We start from the raw sequence: 20130 nt of genomic DNA on the forward strand, positions 1-20130 counted from the left end.
ACTGAAATCAAACATAGCTGTCAAACTGTATGTTGCATTTATAGCTAACACACTGTAAGATTTATGGCACATCAGACTATCAAAGGGCTGTGTTGAAAAACACTTCATATCTTACAGTACATGTTTTCTTTCAAATTAAAAATATTATGAGTACCTTCAAATTTATTCCTGGGTTATAAGGACATAAGCATTTGACTGCAGGATGGAGACAGAAATTTAAAACACAGGAGATGACTGAACTAAATATTCACAATACATTCTTTTAAAACATTTTGAAGAAATAGAATTTATGGTGAAGAAATAAAGAAACCAAGAAAAAGTTTCCAGTGGTAGGATTCATACGTGGACTTCACTGGAATTTCTCTCACTTCAGAAATGCACTTTCCTAGAAGCTGTATGATGTTTACCTGGATCTCTGTTCCTTACTCTTTTGTATTAATTAGATTAATCAGTTTACACTAGATTGGGTTATGCTCTGTGCACCAAAGAACCAGAGAAATGCTGACAATATAATTTAATCTGAAGTGAAAAGTCAGACATGGTAGGAGAAAATTGTGAGGTTACTCATTTAAATGTAATCACCAGACTTCAAATTATATTTATGAGATATGACTAAATACATGACCTGGAAAACCACGTTCCACATTTCTGGAGATATCAATTTCCTTGAGTGCTTGTGTGCAACTTAAAAATCTAGTACCAATTCTTAAAGAAGAAAAATAAGACAACCATTTTCAATACATACACACACACATATATGGCAACAGGACATTTTAATTATCTGTTCTGAAAAAAACTTCCTCTTATTAATTTTTTCACAAATACCTTGAGATCACTCCCTCACCTTGTTAAATTTCACTCATCCTCACTGTTTCACCTGGTGCTAGTTGTGCATTTCATCTCACCATGAATGCAGAAACAGCAAGGGAGTCAACACCCAGGAGTTTGCAGGTTGTCCCAGGATGAATAGAGAGACCTACCAGGATCAAATAAAAGTCAAGAGGTGAAGGCTGATAAAGACTTCTTTCCAAGCCACTGCGAGAGTAAAATAAAGAGGTCAATGCTGAATGAAATGGGAATAAGACAGAGTGAAACAGCCTTTGGATTTCATTTGACATACATATGAGAAAAAATATTCAAGTCATGTACAGAGCAGAACCAAAGATGTGGAAACAGAAGATGCAGACATCACCCAATATTGCAAACCAGACTTCACAAATGCTTAGAGAGCAAATTTTAGTATCAATCACATCACTGTAGCTGTAAAGAAACTCCAGGTAGGTTTGCAGCTTAACAGTGGGATTAGTAATAACACAATCTGGAATAAATTTTCTTATAGCATCCTCATAAAAATTCTGGTGTGCAGAGTTGTGTTTTCTGTGCAGCTGTGAGACATGGTAATGTGTGGAACACTGTGAACACTGGAGAAGAACTACTACTACTACTACTGAATGTGTGATTATCTCTGCTCTTTGAAAACAAGTTTCAGGAGCACAAATAAAATCTTAAATTTTATTTATTCATAAATAATGCAATTCTCACTGTCATTTATGAAGCATTTTTCATCCTCAAGGTAGTTTACCTGATAAGAAAATAAACTTCCAACTCTTAATTCGGTGAAAATGGTAGAAATTGGGTAATGTGTACCAAAATCCATATATATTTTAGATAACGTCAACTTGAGCTGAATCTGGCCACCACTCATCTACAACAGCTGTACTGTAGGAATATTTTCACCAGCTCCTCAGTAGCTACCTTGATGACCCCTCCACTTCTGGTGATGCCTGGAGAGGCTCCGTAGAACAGAGGCTAGGCACAGTTAAAGGATAAAGGTAGGTATTTATTGAAAGGCATTCTCAAGGTACACCTGGGCAGTGCAGGAGTCTCACAGAGACTACACCCAAGATGGACAACAATCATGAATTTTTCAGACAGATAGAAGTTTGGTCTATTTGCATATTGGAGGTTAATTTAATTAATGGAGGTAATGTAATCATGTTCTCCCAGTTTGCTCCCCTCAATTCACTTTTTGTTTATTTTTTTGGCGACCTGAGACAGTAAGGTGTCCTTGAGTTTCAGGCCTATAGAAAAACTGTTTTTTCTGAATAAAATGGGAGAACAGCAGCTGACAGGCTATGGAGTTTTAGAGTTATACACTAAAGCAGTACTGCTCTGAAGAATATAAAAGCTAAAATTTAAGGCATCACTGGATGCAGTTCAAAGTGCAGACCTTGTAACACATTGTGCCAGTAAAACCTGATGCCTTGCTGTCTCTGATGCAGTTTATCTTGTCTGGAATGCACTGGGGCAGCCAAGGTTGCCCAGGAAGTTTGTCATTACAGCACTTCACTTGCCAAGGCATGGGTTGGCTCTCTTTTGCCCCTTCGTAATCGTTAATTATTACACACTAGCAGAAAACATTAGGTAAAGCAAGGATGACGTCACTTAGTTATGGTTTATTTCTCTTTCTTAATTCTGGATATACATTTTCAGATAAGCAAAAGTATTCTGAGGTGAGGTCACAGGCTGTTTTAATTCTGCAAGATCAGTAGTTCAGGCAGAGACCAGTGTTGACTAAGGCAGCAGCATGACACTGCGTTGCCCATCAGAATATGGATTGGAGGAAAACATAAAACCCAAAAGATTTCTTCCCCTTAACCTTTACAACTATGATATTTTTAAATACTCGAGCACAGGTTGCTAATTCTGCTGTTGACGTTTATGGGATGTTTCTGGGCATACTGCATCACTATCCTGTCATGTTGTTTCAACCAACATTGAATGAATCAAACTTTTGTATTAACATGCTTTAGAGTAGTATTCAATATTTATATTAAATTGTATTTTTACACGGTTCATTATAACTAAAATTACACATTCACACTTATTTATTGTTCCCAAAAGCAGTTACAGAGGATGAGGAAAGGCAATCACTTTATCCTAAAATAAGTGGTACTGCAGAGCACAGACTGTGCCCAGTCAGTTTGGTGTGGTAATGGCTGTGAATAAAGGCTCACTGTTTAGTGTCTCTGTTTAGTTGTCATGACTCTCGTAAAAGTAGTGCACCTGGAAAATGTGTTTCCTTAATATAGTGAATCTCTTGCTCTCACTCTTATGCAGCCAATCTCCACCTCCAGATACTGAGCTGAAAGCAAGCCACTTCATTCATCATGCTCTAAATACAGTTGAACTTTATTTATCCAGAGGTATTTTACTCAAAATCCATGTAATATGATAATGAGCCATATCTCCCAGGTGAATGTTTTTTCATGAAAGTGTGTTAAATTTTAATTCATTATACCATTTCTTAAGAAAAAAAATGAAAGTGCAGGTCCAAGGCGGCAGACCTTTAAAAATCCCCTTTACATTGGGGTATTGTTCTTTTATTTCCTATTAGCCATCATATATGGGCTACGTTATTTTTCCTGTTACTCCTGTGATTTTGGACAGTATCATCTACTATTCCAGCTCTCCTTGTGTGGAAGAGCACTTCTCTTTTTCCAAAGGACTGCAAATCTACCAACTTCAGTGAATTTTGCCACCATTTATTAGCCCATAGTACAGGGTACACTCACAGGACACAGCCTTTGGGAGAGTATGTTCAGGAAAGCAGCAAGGGCTGTAGACTGCATAGGCAAATCTGAGTTTTCTATTCTTATTTCTTATCCCTGTTAAGAACTCATTATATTACATGGGACAAATAATGCAACCTCCCTCTTCCTTTATTTCTCAACTTGAAAATGAGTAAGTCAATATTTATATATCGGAGAACTATGGAGCTTAGATCAGAAAAGTAGAGGTTGCCACCTAAATTACTCTTACATGCACAATAATTAGGTTATCACATTTTTTTTCCTTTTCAGGCACTCATCAGTTCATAATTACAGCACTCCTTTCAAGGAGGGAGATTTGTAGACATTAAGAATAGTTTACTGCTCTTTGAGAGAAGATCTTTACAAGACAACAAACAAATGTCCAGAGATGGCAGAAATTAATTCAGTTATACAAATGTGCTCCAAATTTGTGTTAAAAGTTCAGTACTATTGGATTTTATTTCCAAGCAGCATACTCCCTCATAAGCTCAACCAAAGTCAGTGTAAAAAAATCAGGTCCAGCTCTCTGTCTCTCACCATGACTACATCTAGTGATTTCAAAGGGGAGAAAACTCTATTGCAGACAGCTTATGAAATAAATGACCCATTAAAGATCACTTCCTTAGAAAGCAATGAAACTTTACAAGGGAAAGAAACTTTCTATCCAAGTTTACTCAGTTTATGGTTGCTTTTTTTACAGATAGGAATTAAGCTAATGGGTTATGCACTGTGTATTGCCTCATTCTTCATGTATTTGCTTAGCTAATTCCCCCCTAAAGTATTTTGTTATCCATAATAATTTTCCATGTATGCCTTAGATAATGAGATGCTATCATGTTATTTATAGCATTATTTATTATTACTTATCTTGGGCCCTTGAAATGATTACATGGATATATGAATATCAACAAAACTGACCTAACAAGCACAAGGCAATACTAAAAAAAAAACAACTAACCAACCAACCAACCAACCAAAAAAGCCAACAAACAAAAACAAACAAACGAGCAAAAAAAAAAAAAAAGAACAGCCCTTTAATGGCTTTATAAAGTTAAATAGCAAAAAGATGAGGTTTTTATGGAAATTTTTTTATAGAACTCTGTCCTTGAATGATTTTACTCTTGGGTTTTATACTCTTCATATTAATCTTTTTTTGCATATCTGCAAAGCAGAGAAGTCAGCTAAGTCATGGCAATGTTCTGGGAAGGAAGTGGTTAATGTCCATGAAGAGGAGTAAGAAATGCTGTGTTCTCTTTATAAAGGGCAATTCCTCACCCACATGGGCATTTGGAGCTCATATGGATCAGGTTTCCAAATAACCCACGTTTTGAGTCTGGAACAAACAATATGCACCATGCAGAAGTGAACCATCCTCAGCTGTCAGTGTGATGGGCTGCTGGTTTAAAAAGCTGCTGCACATGTCCAATGTCCATTTTTATCAGCACCTTTTAACGGATCACCAAACAAAGAAAAGGCAAAAGCATATAAGATCTTTCCTAGGGGAAAATCATTATTTAGCTGAATGTTAATTTTATAATGCTGTCCAGCTATAGCAGAATAATTTGCTTTTGCTTCCTCCACACACCCAGCACACACACAGCCAGGAAGGGACTCTACAAAACCTTCTCAGCTTCTTTGAATGAGTAAGCAAAGCCGTGTCACTGAGTGGCTTTTCTGCTTAACTAAGACACTTCACACAACAAATAATTGAAGTCAAGGACTTTGTATCACAAGGTCACTGTCCCTTGGTTTCAGCTGTATCAGCTACATGAAACAAAAATATTTTGTTCTACTTAGTCCTTTCATTTGGGAACATTTACCAAGTGTTGCCTTTACTCTTTGGTTTCTACTAAACCTTTTACTAATAACCTCAGCATTCCCAAATTTTGGGAAATCCATATATCTGTCAAATCCAGACCTGAAACCAGTTCCAAGTTTTATTAATCTCATGTGAAAACATAAGTAATACTCACTGCTAGGAGTGTTCTGAGTTTCACAAGCCATGTGGTTCAAATCCATTTACACGGGGTGAAGGCTGGATAGGTTGTGCCCACCTTCCTTCTGGGTGATACAGCAGACTAGATAACTAATATAAGTGTGTAACACAGGAACCTCCAAGTAGCAAGGATTTTTTCTAAATAGTTAAAACATCACCTCCTTTTACTTGCTTCTCAGTCAATAGAAAACTTCACACACAAAGAACATTGTGCACTCAGGTTGGAATAGGTATTTGACAGAATGATGGGAGAAGAGATGGGTGACTGCCTCAGGCATGACCTTCAGGGCACGGGCATCCTTATGCTCCTTGCTGTCTGGCAATGTCAATGAGAACACCAAATATCATCCCACTGTTACTTTTAAAAAAATATTCATGACACCATGTGTTCCCACCCAATTGTTTTGCAGCAGAAACTTCTCTTCCCATTGCTGTTTCCTCTGGACTGTAGCACAGATATTAATTCAAATACAGAAGTTGCAGTAGGAGAAAACTACGATTTTATTTCTCAAACAAAATTTATTTCCTTAGCAGCAGATGAATTCTGACATTGAAATCATTCACACTGCAACTGTATTTTCTGCCTGTGAAAAAATGCCGCTTTTCTTTCTTCCAAATCCTACCTGCCATCCTTCCATAGTTGGAATTTAATAAAAAGCCTAACAAAGCAAACCCTCTGTATCTCAAAAAAAGCCCCAACTGCCTGTGAACAAACTGGACCCAGGCACTGATGCACATGGTCTGATGAAAGATGAGCTCAAAACAAAGCACTTTATCCAAATAACCCCCAAGTGCATGAATTATCAGCATTGCATTCATGCAATAGTTGATACATATGAGCAGACTGGAAAGAAATCCTGTCTTTTGCATGCTACAGCTCAGTGTGCTTTGGGGCATTCACTAAAGTGAGTTGGAGCAGTTTTTATTGTGTTGGTTGGAAAACTGTCTAGGACAGCCAGAAACCAGGTGTCTGTTAATTGAAAGTGCATAATAATGCTCTCAACTCAGTGCATGTTACTGTGCTTGCAAATACAGTGTGGGGATCTTGGCCCTTGGTAGTTGATGAATTTCCTGCTGTTATAAGCTCTCTGACAGTTTTTGCCTGTGCTTTCTAGGACAATTTCCAAAAAAACTGAGTCAGAAAAAAACGAAAAAGGGCCAGGTTTCTGGAGAAGATATCAGCTCCAGGGAGTGGTTCATCATGGAACAGCAGGGTTTCAAGGTCAGTATTTTTTTCTCCTTTCTTTTAGACCCTGGCTGTAAACTGACAACTTGTGTAAGAACAACTTGTAAACAAGGAGCTTGAATAAAAACATCTTCTAGGCTGTTTGATCAGGAGTCTGTTTGACAGAGGTCTCTCTCTGGTGCTGGGAGCAAAGAGAATTCAAAAAAGGCATGTGGTAAAGCTTAAAAAAATATTCAGAAATATTCTTGTGCTATATTTCTTTTGACTCTTTGCTGCCTGAGTCATTGATCAGTATGTATTTTGCCTCAGTGGAAGTAAATTTCCAGTCTCTGATAACAGAGAAAACAGAAGTTAAATTGAAAACTACATCTACTCTTTAATTATTTTATTATTCTTTTCACATAACTCACTTCCATTTAAGCTGCCTAAAATCTCTCCCAAAGATTTTTTTTTTTATGATTTCCTATAGCAACACATCAAGAAGCAAAATTTTTAGTTTACTGTGTACCTAAGTTATAAACCCACATTTTACAGATACTGACATAATATGTAGTCATTATTTATTTAATTAACTCTAATTTTTCCCTTCAAAAAGGCTCCTATACCTTTTGGAACAGGTGAGAGATCAAGTCTGCAAAGCCCTTTTCACGTGTTCATCCAGGTAAAGTCCTGGACTGGAGTAGCACAACATGCCAGTGACATGTGGGCAATAAAGCCCAGAGCTCCTAATTCCTACATTTTCTTAGGCTTCTCAGGGTGCCCTTGGCAGCCATCCACACCCCAGACAATTTTTCCTTTTTCCCATGCCCACTGGCTTGTATGACCCTGAGATATTTACCCAGGTTGATTGTTTCACCTGTAAACTACCTGCTGTAGTTCCAGTAAAGTCACCTGGTTCTGAGAAGGGTTGGAGTTCCACTAATTAATACCACTAACAGCTCCAAAGTGACTCCTGGGAAACACAGCAGTGGGAAGACAAATATTATAAGCCTAAATGATTTTACAAGCAAAAATGAGAATATCCCTTCTATAATTCTTTCAACTTTTGGCTATTTTGGTATTAACTTAGGATAATGTAGCATACTTCAACTATTTTGTGGGTAGTCAAAATATTCTGTTCCAATTTTTGGCTTGAAAATAGGCAAGGAATATATAATAGCCTCTCATATGGCTTGCTTCTGCTTCTTCTGAAATCCAAAGAGACATATTTCCTTTGAATGCACTAGATTTTGAATTAGGTTGCATTAATAAAGCTGAGGATCTGGACCTGGTCAGTACTGGAGACGGGAAAATGGAAGAAAAGCTCATTTGGTCTTAGACATCCATTTATTTCAATGAAAATGATGCTAAATTTAAGGCACTAGCCAAAAGTTGCTTTACTCAAATTTATGTTTCAATATAGCTGTTTATCTAAATTTGAGAATGTTATGACTGGTTAATAAGAATTTAGATTAAAAAAATCAAAATGTTCAGACCCTATATTTCTTTCTAACCATGGATATCATGAGGATTCTAACAGCAGTTTAAAGTTAATAAAAATATTTCTTGCTCCTCATGGCCCCTCTAAGTTCAAATTTAGTCTGTGCTCACTGCTGCTTTTCATGAATTAAATTTCTCATAATTCCCAATTCATTCCAGTGGAATCTTATAATCTAATTGAACAGTCCAGTCCCATTTAGCTGGCAGACTCATCATAAAGGAAATATGTCAAACCAAATAATGATATGAAATAATCAGACAGCTATAAGAGTGTATGTAGATTGCAGTGTTTGAAGTTTATTTTAAAAGGTAGGACAATTTATGCCCCTTATATTCTATTATAAATAATTATATATATATATATAATAATTATAAATAATCTCTAAATTCAGAAGTGTCTGACACTGAATACATTCACAAATTCCTGTTTGAAAATTGTTATGGAAAATTTCCATCAAGGCATTTCATCAGTGCTATCTAGTTCTTAGGGTAAGGAAGAGGGCACTTAAAAACCTGAGATTTTCCCCCAGTATTAACAGGTGTTGAGTCCAGCTTTTTTAGTCCTGTGTCTTCTGCTCTAGGGCTTCCCAGCAGCTCGCAGACTCGGGCACGCATCTCCAAGAGCAGAGACATCTTTGACAAAAAGACATGTAGGAATTTAAGGAGCCAAGCTCTCTGCAGTGTAGGTCTACTGACAGCTGTGGAAACTTACTGATTCTCACCACATGGAAACCACACTCCATCCTTAATTGCTGCTGTCGTTTCTCAACCAAATGGTTCTGATTTCATATGTGTATCCTCGGGGGCATGAGGGAACTGCTGTATGAAACTCTTAGTGCTAGAAGTTTTGATACATAATAGCATGGTAAATTCATCACTCCCCTTCCTAGATAGTTTGCTATAAAACTGGATTATGTAACTGCCAAGAAGAGATAGCTCCAAGTATCTAAACTACACTTTTGCAACGAAGCCTGCAGCTGTAGCTCTGTGGTTCCTTCACAGGAACTTGTCCAAAGTGAAATAACATTCTGTCTTACCTGTCTTCATGGTTAGATAATGCAAAGAGTACCTGTGCTGTGTACCTAGTGCAGGTAGCTGTTTTTCCTATTTGTAACAGAGAATGAGATTGTCTTCCAAAATGCACTTGGGGTAGAGTCACAGCTTCTCTTCACTAAAGCATGCCTGAAACTCCCACATCAGCAGGTTTCTACATAGGCACTTGTGATTCATATGGCAGTACAGTTGAGCTGTAACTGGCATATGCACTTATAAAGGGAAAACTATGACCACATCCATCTAGAAATAAGCTCTGACTTTTTCAAACATTACACTGAATTATTAGGAGATGCTGTGCTATCTTTGTCAGTCTTCATATGCCAGGGAAAAACCACCTGAATGGCTCATCACACAAAAAAAAAGAGATCAATAAGGATGTGGCCTTTGGTTTGTAAATGCAGGCAAAATGCTGACACAAGCAGAAAGGAAACAATTGCCCCAGTGGGAAGCATGTGGGTGCCATGCAGAGTGCTTTTGTGACCCACACAGTGGCTGCAGCCTGCATCAGACCAAGCAACTATTCTTCTACCCTTGAAAACAAGACAAAAAGTTAGATAGCAAAAAAGTCATACAGCTTCCCACTCCAAGAAAATTCAGTCATAAAGGCCAATGTGTTTATCAGTAAGAAAATCAGGGCTGCAAAAAAATTAATTGCCTTTAAAAGAAGTTAAAGATGCAATACTAATATAACAAAAGATATCAGCTGTAATGAATCATTGGACGTCTTGGTTATTTGACTGACTTGATCCATTTTATCTTGAAATGTTTTTATAAAATGCACACTGATCAATTTAATCGGGGCAAGACATTCACTGAAAGAATGTGTAATGTGCAAGTGACAGTCATATATTTCTGTCAATAATAGTGAAGAATGACATTAAAGAATGCAGAAGAACAAAGTGCTCCTTTCTTAAGACATAAGCCAAGGCGTAAGCATTGAGGAATGGTTTGATGTCATAATGGGAGGTAAGCACTGCACTGACAATATCAGGGTCAAAAAAGTGCACAGTGAAATACAGAGATGAGAGTATTTTTGAGACTAGGAAGGAATATGTCTCTGATAATCTTCCTTTGTCTTTTCCTTTTGTCCTTCACGTTACTCAGAAACAGTTTTTGTTATTCAAAATCAGAATCAGGCTCTTACTACAAAAACATTACTTGTTTCTTTCCCGTCTCAAACATTAGAAATATTTTTCTGATTTAGGGTGCTTTATACCTCCTGGATAATCAGTGATGATGGTTTCAGTCTTGATTATTTCCTCTCTCAAGTGGCAAAGGGTAATAGTAGACATGGAGATGCCATATCAGAGTGACCCAGGCTTGCTCCTGAGCACCAGCCGCCTCCATGGGGTCGTCAAGCAGCACCAGCTGGCATTCCTGGTATAGACTGAGGGGCCTGTGGGACACTGGATTTTCTTTAATACTTTCTTTTATTAACTGAGTCATCTGCAAAGGTTTGTGGATATTTATAAACCCAGAGAGATGGGGTAGGTGACTGGAACCATCCAACTACCAGCAAATTCAACTTTACATTCAAAGCAGGCCTGTCAGCAAGAAACTCTTGTTCAGAAACACGTTTGCACAGACTGCTACCATTAGATATTGTTCTTACAGGATCAGTCATAAACTCAGCAATAATACTGTCCTTTTCTATACCTCTGCAGATGTGGGTGGACAGAGCCAACAAGAACGATGTGAAATGGAAGAACTCCTGGAGAAACAAGGTGACTCATGGGCAGCATAGGTGAAAAGCTTTCAAGACAGGTGAACAAAAAGATCAGTTTTGAAGAATGCCAACAAACTGAGATGAGCAGCATTTTTAAACCAACACTTCACATGTGTAAACCTCTGCATAAATGGTAACTGGCTCATCTTCATAACACTAGCAAGCTTCTCTCTTTGTTTGTAAGACAGAAACTTGAAACAAGTAGATGAATTACCTAGTATGATGGATCAGTGGTATAAGCAGGACCAGAATGCAACAATTCCTATTTCTCTCTTTAAAACAAAACAGAGCACACAATTGGTTGGGCTTTCCATCTTTGCCAAATTTGAGCAAAGTCCATCTGAGCCCTATCCATGAGGGCCATATTGCACTCAGTGGAATTTGTTTCACCCACAAAAATGATCATCTCTTATTTGTATCTGTCTTATACAGAACCATAAAATGTTTTTTGATTATTTGTTTGATTGATTTTTTAAACTTCTGTTTTGTTTAGAGGTCTTTAACGATCTACCGTAGTGACATTGTTGGTCTGCTTTCCCTTCTTGCACAAAGACCAGCTCTCTCACGTACTGATATTTTGCAAGTACAACTCTTTAGCTGTTTCTAGGAGATATTCATTGCAGTATCTCTTAAAAATAGATTTGTTTAATTAAGAACTCAAAGTGTCACATTTCCATACCACTGCAATTACCAGGTAACAGTGTTTTTACTTTTAAAATACCATTTCCAAGTATATCATCTCACTCTGTGACTTGTAATTCTTCTGGATAAACATGTTTGAGATCTGTGATGGTCTCCCTGGTGATGGTTGCCATAGTGCTTCACAGGATTTTATTTCTGCTCATTCCTCAAAAGCAGGACTGTGGTTCTCTGTGGGAGGCCCAGAGTTGCACTAGTCTCGGATTTTATTGTCTTTGCTATTCTGCCCCCTCTAGGGAATAAACTACTCACACATGCCACTGTCATCTTTACCCTAAAACAATTCTGCTCAAAATGCATGCCATAAATTATGGTCTTCCTTTTCTTAGCATCTTATTGCATCTTATTTCCTAGGTTTCTACTTAGTTTTCATCTCAAGCAGAGATTACTCTCTATTTAAAATTTCAAACTACATTTTATAACATCATAAACAATATACCCAATTTTTAAAATTTCAGTTATGCTTAAATACATTTTAAAATAATTAAAAATAGAAAATAGTAAAACTGGTGTGATGCTAGTGACTTCAAATGCTGTGTTGCCCACAGGAGCAAATACACCTGCCTTGGACCGGCTCAGCCGTACTCACATTGATCTATACCTTACACAAAAACCTCTTTTTTTTTTTTTCTTTTTCTTTTTTTTTTTTTTTTTTTTTTGTGAGGCTGGTGTATTTGAAGAAGTAGATAATTTCCACTACCTTTGTTTTATGTTAAAAGGTAATTTCAGTAGTTTCTTGTCTAAACAAGTCAAAGCTGAAGGATTATCTCATCAAATAGGCATAGGATCAGTTCACTGCAGTTTCAAAGTCAGGTGTTCTGACTGGGATTTCTGAAGGGCATATATACAAAACTTTTATCACAATGCAATCTCTCCTCATGGTAGATAGAGCAGTCATTTTTAATTAGTAAGCACAGATATATACACATCTTATTGTATAAAATAGTAGTTATTGTCTCTCTTCTGCAGGATTTGCATCTTCTTAGTGATTAAGGAACAGAGAAAAATAGATGAACTCTCTTAAAGCCCGATTTAATTTTTGAGATGTATTTGACCTGAGGACAATTTGGCACAAAATACACAAAAGAAATGCAGGATGCGATTGAGGGTTATCAAAAAGGAAAATGCTGTCAGAGAAGCATGGGCACAAGGCAGTGGCCTTCCAAACTGCCACACAGCTATTCAGGCAGCTGGCATTGTAACACCACTGCTTTGTGGCCCTAGAGCCAGTCCCAAGAAAAACAGGTTACATGAGAAACAATGCTTGCCCACACAGGATCTTGCATTATGGACCCATCCTTCTCTAGGGTTTGCAGCATGATGTGGCAGGATGGACACGATGGAAAGGCCACAGCAAAAATGCAAAATGGCTTTCTCCAGCCCATGAAAATTTAAAGTGGAGGAATTGTCCTGTTCCTTCACAAATAACTTTAGAAGACTCTCTATCTTTTAATGCAGTCAGAAAAGCATAAAATGTGGTTTTGGGAATACTAATAACCTATCTTACCACTAGTGTCCATACTAACACACTGCTCACCTCCCTGGGCTTGCTCAGCCATGGCAGTGGACAAAGGGTCCAACCTTTGCCCATTCCTGTTTCTTGGTGGCAGACAGACCTGTCTACCTGAACAGAGACTGACTGCAGAAACTGTAGCAATTTTAAATTTAGGTCATCTTTATCCAGTGCAATACTTCTCCTTTCTGAACATTAACAAAGCTGTATGTATTATTCAGCAAATGCTGAATAATAAAAGGAGATAAAATTCAGCTGCCTGGAGTGGGTGTAAGGGATGGCTTTGACCAGAGGTAGTTGTTGATAAAGAGCTGCTCCAGGTCCTGTTCTGCTTCATAGCCAGGATCACAGGCTCACAAGTTCCAGCTGTGAACACCTGATGGTCACTTACAACTGGGGAAAATTGTACCAGTCACCAAGCACATCACGTTTGTCAATGCAAACCTGTCTACATGGCACAAAGCTGTGCCTGGGAGGCAAAGCAGCTGAGTTGGAAGTTCCATCAGGGTACTGTTCAGCCTGGGCTAAAACACCTTGTTCAATAACAGGACAAACTGGGACATCTGTACATAGCCCTGGTGCTGCAACAGGAACATTCCTTAGTCTTCACCAGGGCAGAATTTAAACTAAAATGAAAACACAGTGCAGATAAATCAATAATAAAACAATGTTACCTTTTCATAAGGATGTCAGACAATGTTCATCTGTTCCACATAAAAATAGAAACTGTCCCATAATTACCTAGATTTTCTGGTTCACATTTCTAGCTCAGTCTAAACTTGCATCGTTCAATGCTAATCTTTCCAGAGACTCTAAACCCTGCCTTATAAACACATCAGAGCAGATTTACTGTTGGACCAACTATATTATGTGTGTCTCTTAGAAACACCCAATAAAAAATTATAAATACTCCAGAGAGGTTTTAAGTAGTGATGAAATAAATGGACCCAGGGCATTGGAAAGAGCTAGATATGGTACAGGCAGGGAACAGCCAAGTTTCCTCACATACTTATGTCTCTAAGGCCTGACCTGCAGCAGCCATTTTTCTCAAGGGCTGGTTCCTTTCCTTTCACCATGGTAGACGTCTGCATGTGCCAGCAACTGTCCCCAGAATGTCATTCCCAAAACACCAGCCATCAAAGAGGATCAGACAGGTGGCAAGTCCTGGATTAATGAAATATATATATATATATGTGCATATACATACCTACCTATGCACACATACTGGGCTAGCCTCAAGGCTTTTAATAGCTGAGAGAGAAAGAAAGTTGGTGGAACAGGCACAGACAGTGGAAAGGACCAAGTGCCAAAATCAAGTACCAGGGCAAACGGCAGCTGAGAGCAGCAAGAAATGGGACATCTGTGGCCTCTCAAGAGGACAGACACATTCAGACACTTGATGGAATAAATTAAATGGTCAGTGTATCAGATGGCTGTACTAACTACAAGGTATAACAGCATTATCCCATTACCTGTAATGCCAACTGAGGTTTCTGAAAAAAAGACAGCGCACACAACTGGCAGATTGCTCTCCAAAGGATCAGTCAGTAGCGGGGTGATAACAAGGTTGGTAAGCCTTGCCTCAAAATCAGAGAAGCAGCAAACAAACAGGCTAAAGTTTTTAGCTGTTACAGGCAAGCTAGGGAGAATGAGGACTTCTTTGCAAAAAATCTCCTCTTCCTGGTATCCCATTTCTCTTGCTCATGTTAATACAGTTGAACATTGTTTGAATTTGAAATCATTTCCTTCATCCAGCTTTCCTCTCTCCCCAGCCTTGTTCTTGGCCTGGCTGAATTAAGGATTTAAATTAATTAAAAACATACTTGTCTGAGTCAAAGCTCTTTTATACAATGCATTAAGAAGAAATACTACACGTTGTTATACTCATTTCAAGTTAAAGAGATTTTACCTTTACGGCTATGCAGATTTTCCCTGTTGAGAAGACCAATTTTCTGTGATTACAGGGATATCTACAGTGCACAATTGTCATCAAATTTCTTTCATTCCTCCTTCAGGAAAAGACCTTGATCTTCCTGACTCTCCTCTTATTTCAGTGAATAATTTTTAAATGCAAACAACACTTCATTGTTTTTTAAACTATTTACATTCTTCCCTTTCAAATCTTTTGTCCCTGTCCAATAGGATTTCTACATACTCACAATTCCTGGGATATTTCCCCTGTATCTGCCTGTTCCAGACTGAATTGGGTTTTGGGGGTTTTATGAACTTCTACACATATTCCTAGCAATACTGGCTTCACTGTCTCTGCTTACTGATCTTATCACAAGCCATTAACTGTTTCCATTTTATGCTTCAATTAGAGCCTTCTTCAAACTCATTCTTTCACATTCCTTCCCTAGGTTGTATAAAAGAGAGGTCTTTAATCTCCCCTTTCTTCTAATTGAAGCTGTCCTTCCCAGCATGTTTTCCACTGCCATGCTCTGGTTTTCATTAAGTAATGACAGCAATACTCCAGTTGCTGTTGCTTTCTCTTTAATGTGGTTTTGCAAGAAAAATAACAACTTCTTGTCTTTTTACAGAACATGGAAAGAAAGTTTTAATTTATTAGCCTCATAAAATAAAGCATTGCAGTAGTGATGCCACCTGAGAGCTAGGATAAGGAAAAATAAATTTTCTAAGCCCCAAATAGGCAATGTATTACCAAGACTTGCTGCCTGATTAGACACTGAAACATCAATACCTTCTACTGTAAATGGAATGACTGCAGGTCAACCCTGCCGGGTAAAAAACATGAAAAGAATTTGGGAATAAAATGAAGAAAGGTTTCTTGAGGCATATAATTGTTCTATCCAGGAGCACAGTGCACTTAGCCACAAAATCCAGGTCCAGGTCTTCATAGATGGAGGAGCTGAGGTAGCCAAGTCCCAGCAATAACCCAGTGTAAAGTGAGGGGAGATGTTAATCATTCAGACTTTCTTCTCCACTGGAAATTCACCGAACAGCAGGCACAGACAGATCAGATTAGAATAAGACAAGTAGTGATTGTTTCCATAAGCAGGAGATCTTAGGCTACAGCAACCAACAGAGCTCTGCTATTACCCACCAGCCACCAAGCTAGCAGTTTCTCAGACAGCTCTCACAAGCAGTGAGCAAGAAAATTGAACAAGTTTCAAGCCTGCCTTGTCTCGAATGTGCAAGATTGCCAGTGCTTTTGTGCTGTGCCCTGACTTAGGATCACACTTGCAGACTGCTAGGTTTGCTCTGAGACAAGTGATGAAAATGAGAAGGCATACTCAATATGTGCTGTAAATCACATACAGCTGTTGGAATAGGATAATACCTGCTTTTCTCATAGTTTGTTTTTAGTTAAAAAGAAAAAGAAAAGCAATTACTGTTTCTGAGTGGGAAGGGAGAAAAAGGCAAGGAGGAGGAATGAAAAGAGGAAAGAAATTTTCTCCTGTTTGTTCTTTTCTCCTTCCAGGATGAGATTTCAAAGTCAGAGCTTAAAGATCAGTTTGAATTGGAAGCAGAGAATGTGTCCATGTTCAGTTTAATCAAGCTCAGGGTTACAGTCAAATGTGATACAAAACCAGTTGTTTCTAACTTGTATCGTTCAAAGCAACTGCAAAAGCTTCAGGGTATGTGTGAGATGTTTCCCAGCCCAACACAGGTGAGAACAGGGCGTTTCTGACTACTAAGACACGTTACCAGATACAGGTCCTTCAGATAACAATGACTTTCAGGCATGTAAAGGATTAGCCATCTTCCCAGGTATTATTCCTATTACCTCCTTGCAGGTCTATAAATACATAAACTTTTTCAGTTTTAAACAGTGATGAGTGAGTAACGTCCATACCTGCCAACCAGAAGAGAGTCTGCCATCTCCAATGGCCAGGGAGAGGCCATTTCTCCAAGGCCCTTCTTCTCAGGGTATGGGCTCAGACAAGGGGTGTTTGTCTGGGATAACACCTGGGAGTGGGAACCCAGCCTGGCTCCCAAATGACACACATCTTGAATTCAGGTTGTCTCTACTTTGGGTATGTCAGTGGCTCTGACCAAAATAAGGACAGTGTTGTGCTGTGTTCAGACACCTATAGTGGATGCTAAAACCCAGATGAGCCAGAAGCCTTACTTCTCAGCATAATTCGCTACCAAAATTACTGGGGCTGGAGCTACTTCTGTCATGGCCAGTTCAGGAGCCCACTGACCATGGCATCCTTCCCTATGACCTTCTCCTGACATCAGCCCAGCACTTTGGAATGAATAAAGCTGATTGAAATTCAGAATTTCTTTATTATAAGGAGGTTCTGATATTGCAAGTTAATTCTTGCTGTGAATTAAAGTTTGAGAGGAAGTATGTTTGTCATATATTGAAAGTATTTTGAGGATTTTTTTTGACTGTGTAAATATTTTTATATTAATTATATTTATTTCATTATTTATCTGAATGATAGCTTTCTACCTTTAAAATATTAAAACTTCTAAATATTTTGAAAATTAAAACTATTAGAAAGAGTGTAATTTCTAAATGGTAAATACAAAAGTTACATTTGGAAAATTGAGGAAAGTCCACCATTATTGGAATATCTCACTGACCTATTTTAAAGTGATATTTCATATAACAGGCATTAAAAAAACAAGCAAACAAACAAAAACCCCAAACCCACAAAAAAGCCTAATTAAGAAGCAGCCTTTTCTGATTGCTAAATGCAGCACAAATTTTTTGTTCCACTTCAGAAAGAGTGCTGAAGTGAGTAGGTCCCCTTGAAACATGATTTGAAACCAGGGACATTAATAGAAAAGGCTTTTACAGAAAGAGTGCTGGTCTGAGGAGGATTTCAAGATTCTGAACTTGCTGCTCCAGTTCTTGATTCAGCTTTTTCTATGGGCTTGTTTTTTGGTTTTTTTTTTCACTTTTGGCTGGCAGCTCTTGCCTGGGTTTTTTCATGGTTGTGTCCATTGACTTTCCTGAAAGAGAAAAGAGAGCAAGTAGAGCAAGACCACCAGTTCCTTTCTTTAAAAGAAGTGGCCACCATAGGAAGTCTCAGATGTAGTATTGGTCACCAAATTTTTGTAAATAAAGCTCTTCACTGTTCATTGTGCACTGTCAAGTAACAGGTTTGAGTCATGCTGGATGGTAAGTGCTGCACAAGGATTAATTTAGCTACAAAACCTGATCATTCTGGTTTGTGTCTGGGAATTTCTCAAAGAAAAGACAGACCACTTTGCCTTTTGTTCCCAGTCACCACTATATCACAACGTATCCAGATCACTATTTTGGACACTAAATAATTTTGTGGACTTTACAAGTAGCTTTGTAATGCACTGTGATTTAAAAAAATTTGTCCAGTCAAAAGATCTAGTTTCTTGTAAGTTACTGCTATGATTTAATCTAAAGATATTCATTAGCATTTTTGATTGTTATAATTAAAGAGTATTATAAAATGTGGAATGATGAAATTTAAATAAACTAGCTTATATTAGTCATTCTCTAGCCTTTAAGAACAGACCAGATTTCAAATACCTGAGTAATTAAGCCAATGGCAGTTTTACTAAGGAACTTCACTTTTGACTGCTTCATTCTTCAGCCTTAAATTTTGCTCAAGTCTAAGTAGCCATTCCATTTTCACAAAAAATGCCACAATATCCTCTCTCCTGCTTAGTGAAACCTAGATAAACTGCTGCACTTTCTATCCACAGCAAAGGGTCCCTGAGGCTGGGATGTGACTGTCTTCCCATAAGCAGTGCACTGGAAACCTTTCCCTGAGACACAGTCTGCTGTGTTCTGCCATCGCTGGCACTTGGGCTGTGCATTCTTCAAACTTTGCCTTCTGCCCTCTCATTTTCTACCGGAGTCGTTTTCCTTCCCAGCCTGGGCTACACTGGAGACATGGTAGCCAGGAAAAGAAAACCTCTTGCTAGTTTTCTGCAAATATGAAAATTAAATAAGAACATAGTGAATAATGAAAATTTTAGCTTGAGTTAGTGAGCAAACAGTGCAGTTCAGGAAGCAGGCAGAGAGCAGTGGGGGCTGTAAACAGCTTGGCACTGGTTGTTTCCTCTGTTTGACCTAGAAAAGGACATTTTCTTCCAAGAAAATGTCCTTTTCCAGGAAGCAACTGAAATTGCAATGCAGCTGGGGTGGGAGGTGTTCATTGAGAAGAGTCCAAAGCAGACTCTGTGATTTTACCTGAGCTTCTGTACCAGCAGGGCAATCAAGTGTTAGTTCATTGGAAGTGTAGATTCATGCATGCCACTTGTGGCATGTTACAGGACACCTGGCATAACTTCAGTGCTAAGCCACAGTTCATGTGCTGTGACATTTTTATTTCCAGAAGCCTAAATTTGGACTTTCAATCACTCCTTAGTTTTTCAGCTGTCACCAACAGTTTGTTGGTGCTTGGACTGATGGCAGAATAAGGCCAAACAGAGTGTATCAAGCTTTTTTGATTTGCAGGGATGCACTTTCTGATGCAAGTGTCCTCAAGCAGCACTCTTAGTCTTATCATGAACTATCTTTTTTTTCAGTGTTGCATAGCATACTTTTGGTTCCTTCACACAGTCATTAGAGATGTTTTACAGCTTTCAGTGTCATCATGATTGTCCATTTTGTCCCAGTGCTTTGACATTAGAGTCCTAAACTTTGTTCATGAGGGGGGAAAAGCAAACAAAAGACCCAAGAAAAAAATCACAAGAGTATAGTTGTATCCAGCTCATATCTTTGAATCTTGCTCCTTGTGACAGTTGCTTGACTGCATAAAAATATACTCCAGGCTTTGGTGAACAAACATACCACATCTAGCATAGCTTAAATAAGGACTCCTTCTTTCTTTCAACTTTGTTTTCCTTGCAGAATACAGAAACCTTCCTCCTTTGTACACCAGGAACTGCAGTCCACAGCTGAGCTCTCATGAAAATCTT

The 20130-nt window shown here is 38.3% G+C and overlaps 1 long non-coding RNA gene across 1 annotated transcript; it reads left to right on the top strand.

Moving 5' to 3' along the window:
* Positions 1-6344: 6344 nt before the first annotated feature.
* LOC135300024 (uncharacterized) lies at positions 6345-17533 on the top strand. The gene is made up of 3 exons (XR_010361890.1): positions 6345-6811; positions 10975-11169; positions 16691-17533. It is a non-coding gene; the product is annotated as an uncharacterized LOC135300024 (long non-coding RNA).
* Positions 17534-20130: the final 2597 nt, after the last annotated feature.

This window comes from Passer domesticus, chromosome 4, assembly GCF_036417665.1.
Source record: "Passer domesticus isolate bPasDom1 chromosome 4, bPasDom1.hap1, whole genome shotgun sequence".
NCBI lineage: Eukaryota > Metazoa > Chordata > Aves > Passeriformes > Passeridae > Passer > Passer domesticus.